Raw genomic sequence first — 7,372 nt, 5'->3', positions numbered from 1 at the left:
ACTCAAAGGGCTGATGGTTCACAGGTTTGGTCACTATGAAGGTACCAGATAAATGAAAACTGAAAAAAAAAAAAATATGACAGAGAGAGAAGGAGACTTTCCTTATTTAGTTTAAGCTAGGAGATATGACTAAGTAGTTGTCACTTGTTCGAAGGAATGCTGCAGCAGGGTCATAGTCCTTGGGAGACTGTAAGCTAAGCTAGCAGGGACATATCAAACACCAAAGGTATATACACAGAAACATAAGGAAGCATTTCTCAGGGCCTATAGCATAATAAATGGTAAGTGTACCTTATGTAATAGGCCTTGTGCTGAGGAGTATGGACAAGTATAGCAGAGACAGGAATTAGGGCAATTAATAACCTGTACGGCTCATTAAGTATACAACAGTTGCTAGAACTGCTATAATCCTATACCAAGAGGGAAGCAGTTGATTAATAAACAAAATGATTTAATTAAAGCTCAGATCCAAGCTCAGATCTTGGTACATCCAAGCTAAACAAATGTAAATTAATGAAATAAAATCAAAGACAGGTAGAATAAAGTCAAAATAAAAATAACACAAATAAAAACAAAGTATGTGGGGAGGGTGACCTAATTGAATCCAAAGAGAAGGTGAAACAGAAAGTGAAACCAGGAGTGAGGGGGAGAGAAAAAGAGTAGTTGTATTAAAGTTTGACTTTACACTCACTGTCTAAGTGTTAGTCAGATGCTAACAGCTAGCAGTTAAGGTAAAGGGCTTAGCTCATGTGCCTGAATGACTGCTAAAGAGTTAGCTTTGGCTACACTACACAAGGGTCTGTGATGTGTGTGCTGTTCAGATTGTGCTGATCAGATTGAACGGGAAGAGCCTGCTCGCACCTCCTGGGGTCAGACGTTGCTAAGAGACCAATCCAAGCTTACAACATGCGCAAGTGGAGCAGAACTTGCACTGATAAACGTGCATGAGAAACTTAAGCCCATTCAGTTATGATGTGTTGCATACAACTTCATTCACAAATCAAAACAGCACATTCACTTCACAGATAATGGCAACTTAGTGGGGAAGTCGTTGCCTAGTGGTTAGAGAGTATGACTCCTAACCCTTAGGTTGTGGGTTTGAGTCTCAGGCCAGCAATACCATGACTTAGGTGCCCTTGAGCAAGGCACTGAACCCCCAACTGCTTCCCGGGCGCAACAGCATAAATGGCTGCACACTGCTCCGGGTGTGTGTTCACGGTGTGTGTGTGTGCATTTTGGATGGGTTAAATGCAGAGCACGAATTCTGAGCATGGGTCACCATATTTGGCTGTATGTCATGTCACTTGCTAGGCTAGAATTACACATTCTCTATTCAATAGCATCACCTTAATGACTACAATGATATGCGATAGATACATGAAGGCCTTAATTTAGGGAGATATTTCAAATCACTATTAAAAGTGAATATACTGTAGTGAGATTTCTTAGTCTCCCAGTTTTAATATCACTGCCAGTGGGATTTCTTCACTATGCGGATTAATCCATGCCGCGAATGCGAGATTTCTTCGTCAGAGAAAGACTAAAACTGAAAGTCGCCCAATAACAGATACATTTATTCTGGTACCATTTATATGGGCTGCTAATCTAAGATTTCTTCATCAGAGAAGTCTTAAAACTCAACTAACAACCGAAATTATGATTTTTTTTCTTATTGTACATTTTAAACACATTATAATACTAAAACAGTTTACTGAACAGGAAGGTACATTCAAGCTATAGTTTATCTGAGTTTATCAGAAGCTGGTATGCTTGTGTAAGACATTAATAAAAACCCATGAGACAAACACACAAGTCTTATACTGAGTCTGCGTAACCCTTTATATTTTATACTGTTCTTAGTTCTTAGTCATGCTTCTTTAAAACCCGATACTGCCCCTTTAAGAGGTTGGGTTGTACATTTGGGGAGAGAGTGCACAGCAGTAGCGCGCAGAGTGAATGTGTACGAAGCACGGACAAAATGTATAGCGAGTGAGTAATTTAGACTATGCTGATTACAATAAGCATTTGTATTGCGAATTGTCTTTTGAATAGCTGATTTTGGGAGGTTGAATTTGAAACACTGTGGAAGAGAAGTTGAAGACATTGTTTTCAGTGACTGTTTTCTGAGACATTCTGGTGAGTGTATTCTGTTTGTAACGAAATATTTTGTTGTCATGTTGTGTTTTATTTGAGCAAAACCAGTCAGAATGTATTCATGTCAAAGAAAATGTGGTTAAATCGTTCATGTGGGAGTGAAGATTAGAGCACCTAAGCATAGCACCATAATGCTTGTTTTGCTAGTCAAAGAGAGCACGAGGTGTGCAATGCTTGCGTTTTTTCACATGTTGAGTGAATTTGCGAATGTATACACCTGTAACTCTTAAACTGATTTAGGTAAAAGTGTATTGTTAGCTCTCAAATTGGAAAAAAAAGATTCAAATCAGGTTTGTTTCATAACCTTTATTTCATAAGTGTAGGAAAATGATTATATGAGGGAAAAAAAACATGTGATCTCTCTTACTAGGAGTTATCTATGTGTTCTGATATTGTTGATGTAATCCATTTGAAATGTACATTTATGCAGACAGTTTTTTTTTGTTCCTCTTGGACTGTTGTTCGGTGACACAATTGGACCTGAATCATCTGAGTGGATTCCTCTGGAACAAATTCTCTTCGTCATCTCGTCGTACTCAATCAACTCTTCTGCTCTTCATCATCTCGTCGTACTCCAACTCATCAGTTTTTCTTGCCTTCGTACTTGATTAACTGAATATTATTCCTGGTGAAGTGGTAGGACTGAGACATTTTTACTTATTTTTTCCACACATCACACAGGACTGAGATATTTGTTGTTGTTGTTGTTGTTTACACACTATCACACAAATCACTCATTCATGGAGAGTTGGAAGTAGATGACTGAAAACATTAGAGAAACCAGAGAATACAGTTATGGAAATTAGTCACTTAACCACCTAAGTGAAACCATCAGCGCCGTTTTATAACGGAGTCTATAGCTTATCCTAAACCTCTGTTTCGTTAACTGTACAATACTTGCATTGCCTTGGCATTGAACGAGCAACCAGATGCAGTCTCAGATAAAAGTCTTGATGGTTTGGAGGTTCTGTGTTGTAGGAACCTAAGATCACGTTCTTCCGGGCTTAAAGAGTGATGAACTCCAAAAATATGTTATTCTGACTCTGTGGTGGTCGGGGGAGTTTTCTCCTAGATGAAAACTGAAGAAGAGCTAAAAGAGACATCAGCTGAGATCCAAGAATCTTTGGTGAATGTAAAGACAAAGCCAAAGCCTGGCGCAGACTTAAGGGTTGCAGAAGAGTTCTAGTTTAAATCCTCATCTTCTCAGAATCTAATAGAACTGAAGGCAGGTCACTAATGTGAGGCCTTATCTCCTATCGAGGTCACACCTCTCGGGATTTGAGTGAGCCAATGAGGAATGTTTCCTTTGGAGGAAAATGTTATGGTCCTTTGTCTCTAGAATGATGTTTTGCATATGAAATTAGATTGGGTGTTCAAGAGACGAATCTTCAAGATTCTTATAATACTAATATGTTGCATAGGTATCAATATATAATATATACTGTCATTTAGATCATGAAATTACGAACTCATAGATGTCAAACAAGGTATAGGTGAAGTTACATTAACTAGTGATCTATCATAACGGTCGCCATGATTTTGCCAAGTAAGACCTGTTCCTGGATTAACATCTTTTGATGATCCTGGATCAACATAATTGTCCAAAAATATAGATTTAACCCAATCCCTACCCGTAATTTATTCCTTAAATCAGTGGGAAATTATATCTGATTAACAAGGGTGTAGAAGCATCTAAGTCTGGTTGTAAGCCTAAAACAGATATTTTCTAAAAAGTTATATCTCAATTCTGATTGGCTGATTGAAATGTTGTTCCAGGATCAACAAGGATGTTGATCCAGGAACATGTTGTACTTGGTGAAATCACGCTCACCCTATCATAATGCATGCATAAAACAGTATACAATATACAAGTAAAGTAATAATAATAAATAATAAACAAAGAGGACCTGAGGATATGCATGTTCATTTAATGAAAGGTTTGTCTATGAATTAATTAGAGAACAGCCCATTTATCTGGGCATTGTTTGCAACCAGAGGACACATTTTTAAATGATATGATAAAAAAACAATAGGTCTAATTTTGATTTTTATGCAAATTGTTTCTGTTTTATAAACTTTTCAAAACTTCCTTGAATAACAGATATGCAGTGAGACCGTACTGAACACCTGTATGTGTGTATGTGACAAGGCCAATGCATTAAAACCATTCAGTTTCATCTCCTTGACAGTGGCTGAGATGTCAAAATGATTTGGGCATTCCTTGACTTTAAGCAAATGTCGAGTGAAAAACGTCGGATGACAACCAATCGCTGTGAAAGAAGAAGATGAAACCTAAACAGGCTGTTTTTCAGAGGAGTGCTCTGCCCTAAATTTGACACGTCCCATAGCAATGACGTTGTAGCATTGCCAGCGACACTGAGCGCAGATTTGACGCTGTATTGTTTACGCACTGTTACAAATCTCTCTCTCTCTCTCTCTCTCTCTCACAATGGCCATATTTGAGAGAAAAAGATTTGAGTAGCTTTCATTACTGGATATAGCTGTCGATCATTTAACATTTCTATCATAAAATGTATCGTTAAAAGTTGACTGATATTAATTGATTTGCAGTTATTAATATTACATTTCATTTTACCTTGCTCTCTTTTACTTTCAAGTGACGCTTCGTGCTCTGATTCTGTCAACAGTAAACCACGCCTGCAGGTGGAGTTAAAGAGCACCAGGGAAGAACAGTTGGAGCTGAAGAGACCCAGGGTGGAACAGGCAGAGCTAAAGAGCTCCAGGGCAGAGCAGAAGACCACCAGGACGGAGCAGGCATTAATGGAATACAAAGCACAAAGAAGTTAACATTGGCCTCCAAGGTCATGACAGGACATTCAAAAAGTGCACGGACAGCCTTCTTGCCCATGACTTGACAGTCAGAAGGTTCAAAGGAAACCTCCAGGGTCAGGGTCAGAAAGTTCATAGACGGCCCCCAAGGCCGTAACAAGACATTCAGGGAGTTTACAGGCAGCTTTCTATGGCCATGGCTGGAGTTCATAGAATAGGGTTCATAGTTGGTCTCCTTGGCTGTGACAGGACAAACTAAGAGTTCAGAGAAATGGTCTTCCTAGCCATAATGGAACAGGCGAAGAGCTCGGAAATGGCCTGCTTGGCTAGTTCACAGATGGCCTTCAATGCCATAACAGGGCAGGCAGTGAGTTTAGAAATAATTGCCTTGGTCGTTACAGGACAAACAGAGAGTTCACAAGTAGCCTCCTTGGCTGGGACAGGACATTGAGTGAGTTCAGAGGTGGTCTCTGTGACCATGACAGGAAGGACAGGGAGTTCATAAATGGCCTCACAGGCCACAACAGGCAACTGAGGATTTGTCTGGACAAACAAAGAGTTCATAAGTGTGCACATGCCTTGAGAATAGCTGAGTCACACACACCTGGAGGTTCTAGAGTGGATGCCGCCATCTCTGGAGGTTCTACAGCGGATGTTGCCACGTCTGGAGTTTCTGCAGTGGGTGCCGCCTCCTTGTGAGATTCTGCAGTGGATTCAGACACTGGAGAGAGCTCTGGAGTGGATTCAGGGACTGAAATGGAGTCTGGAGCAGATTCAAAGATTGGAGTGAACTCTAGAGCAGACAGGGACTGGGGAAGGCTCAAGAATGGTTTCGGAAACTACAGCAGGCTCAGGAATAGATTTGGGGAATAGAGTGGATTCTGGAGCGGATTCTGGAACTAGAAATGGTGCCACCACCTCAGGATGTTCTGCATCAGATGCTGACACCTCTGGGGAGCTATGTTAGTGTCTGCGGCCCAAACTCATAGAATGGCAATAGTCATCACAGGCAGGACAGAGAGCACAGCATTTATTTCTGAGAGAGTGTTGAGGTTTGTGTGCCTATGAGTGCTGAGAACAGCAAGCTTGATTGCGTAGCGGCCAGCAGGTTAGAGTGAATAGCAGCTAGGAGGCTTGAGTATGAGTGGCTGGTGGGCCTGTGTGCATACTAAGGTGTGGCAGCAGAGTTGGAGATCTAAATGCAAGCTTGAATCCAAAACGTAGTAAAAACAGTCAAGAGTCAGAACAACAGCGGATGACAATGGCAGAGGAAAAGGCATAAGAGTAATCTACAAAAACAAAATATATAGCGATGTGAGTAATTTTTGTGTATCTTAAGCCTCTGGGGTCTGAGGGGGTTTTGCGACCATGGAGAAGTTTTGACATGCCTTGACATTTGTGTTTTTTCAGTATCTTAACAACACATTCATGGCTAAAGTCTGATTACACTGTATTCAGCACAAAACTGTTCTAAAATAGCATGTGAGCAGCACAAATGTACATGTTTGTGTTTTGAGGAAAAAGTTATGCATGGTTAGTAAAAAAAACTAACATTTTAAAGTCACTGATATAAGGCCATGAAACATACAGAACATTTGTTCACAAAACCTGGATGTGGAGAACTGGATGTGGCAGACTAGAGTTTTTGCCAAAAAAAGATGTGATAATCATCCTGTTCACTCACTCACAGAAAACAATATATTGATTTAACTTTTGTAAAAAACGGGGTAAGTGGTAATTGTGAGGGATTGAGTACCCTGTAACAGAGCTCATAGAAACTCCAGTTGGCGATCGTAACATAGTGACTGCTGAATTTTGTCTGTCAAAAAATGCGCATAAATAAGCCTGCAGAGGTCATGGGAGCTGTCTGTCAGAGACCATATCATACCTAATACATTACACACATGAAAATAAATGCATTCTTTATTGAAGAAATGGTGAAATTCACAGGACTTTTATAAAAAAGTAGATCACTATTTTCTCAGATGTTTAAAAGATTAGAGCAACAATCACAACTGCCTGCAGTTGCACTCACATAAAGTAGCCTTGTTGACAAGTTTGGTTGAGGGCAAAATACACAATATTACCTTCAATTGCCTACAAATGGTAATATTACTTTTATAGCAGAAATAAAATGCTGCATAGAAATCTAGATGCCATACAAAATGTAGCAATTGTATTATATTCATCACAAATATATTGGAGTTAAGAGTGCATATACCTATTCAAAAATGTAGTAAAATTAGAGAGTAGAAATTGATAATATCTCTAAAACTACAAAGCATCTGCACAGTCCTTATGAATCAGTCCTTATGAATTTGCAAACATTTTTGTGTACATTCATGGAATGTATGGTCGTGGCTCTCTTCCCTCTAAAATGAGTCAAGTTTATGTGCTGAATGATCTGGATGAATGACTTTTTTTATAT

The sequence above is a fragment of the Carassius carassius genome, chromosome 15, assembly GCF_963082965.1.
Source record: "Carassius carassius chromosome 15, fCarCar2.1, whole genome shotgun sequence".
Classification (NCBI taxonomy): domain Eukaryota; kingdom Metazoa; phylum Chordata; class Actinopteri; order Cypriniformes; family Cyprinidae; genus Carassius; species Carassius carassius.
Note: the sequence above shows the minus strand (reverse complement) of the source record.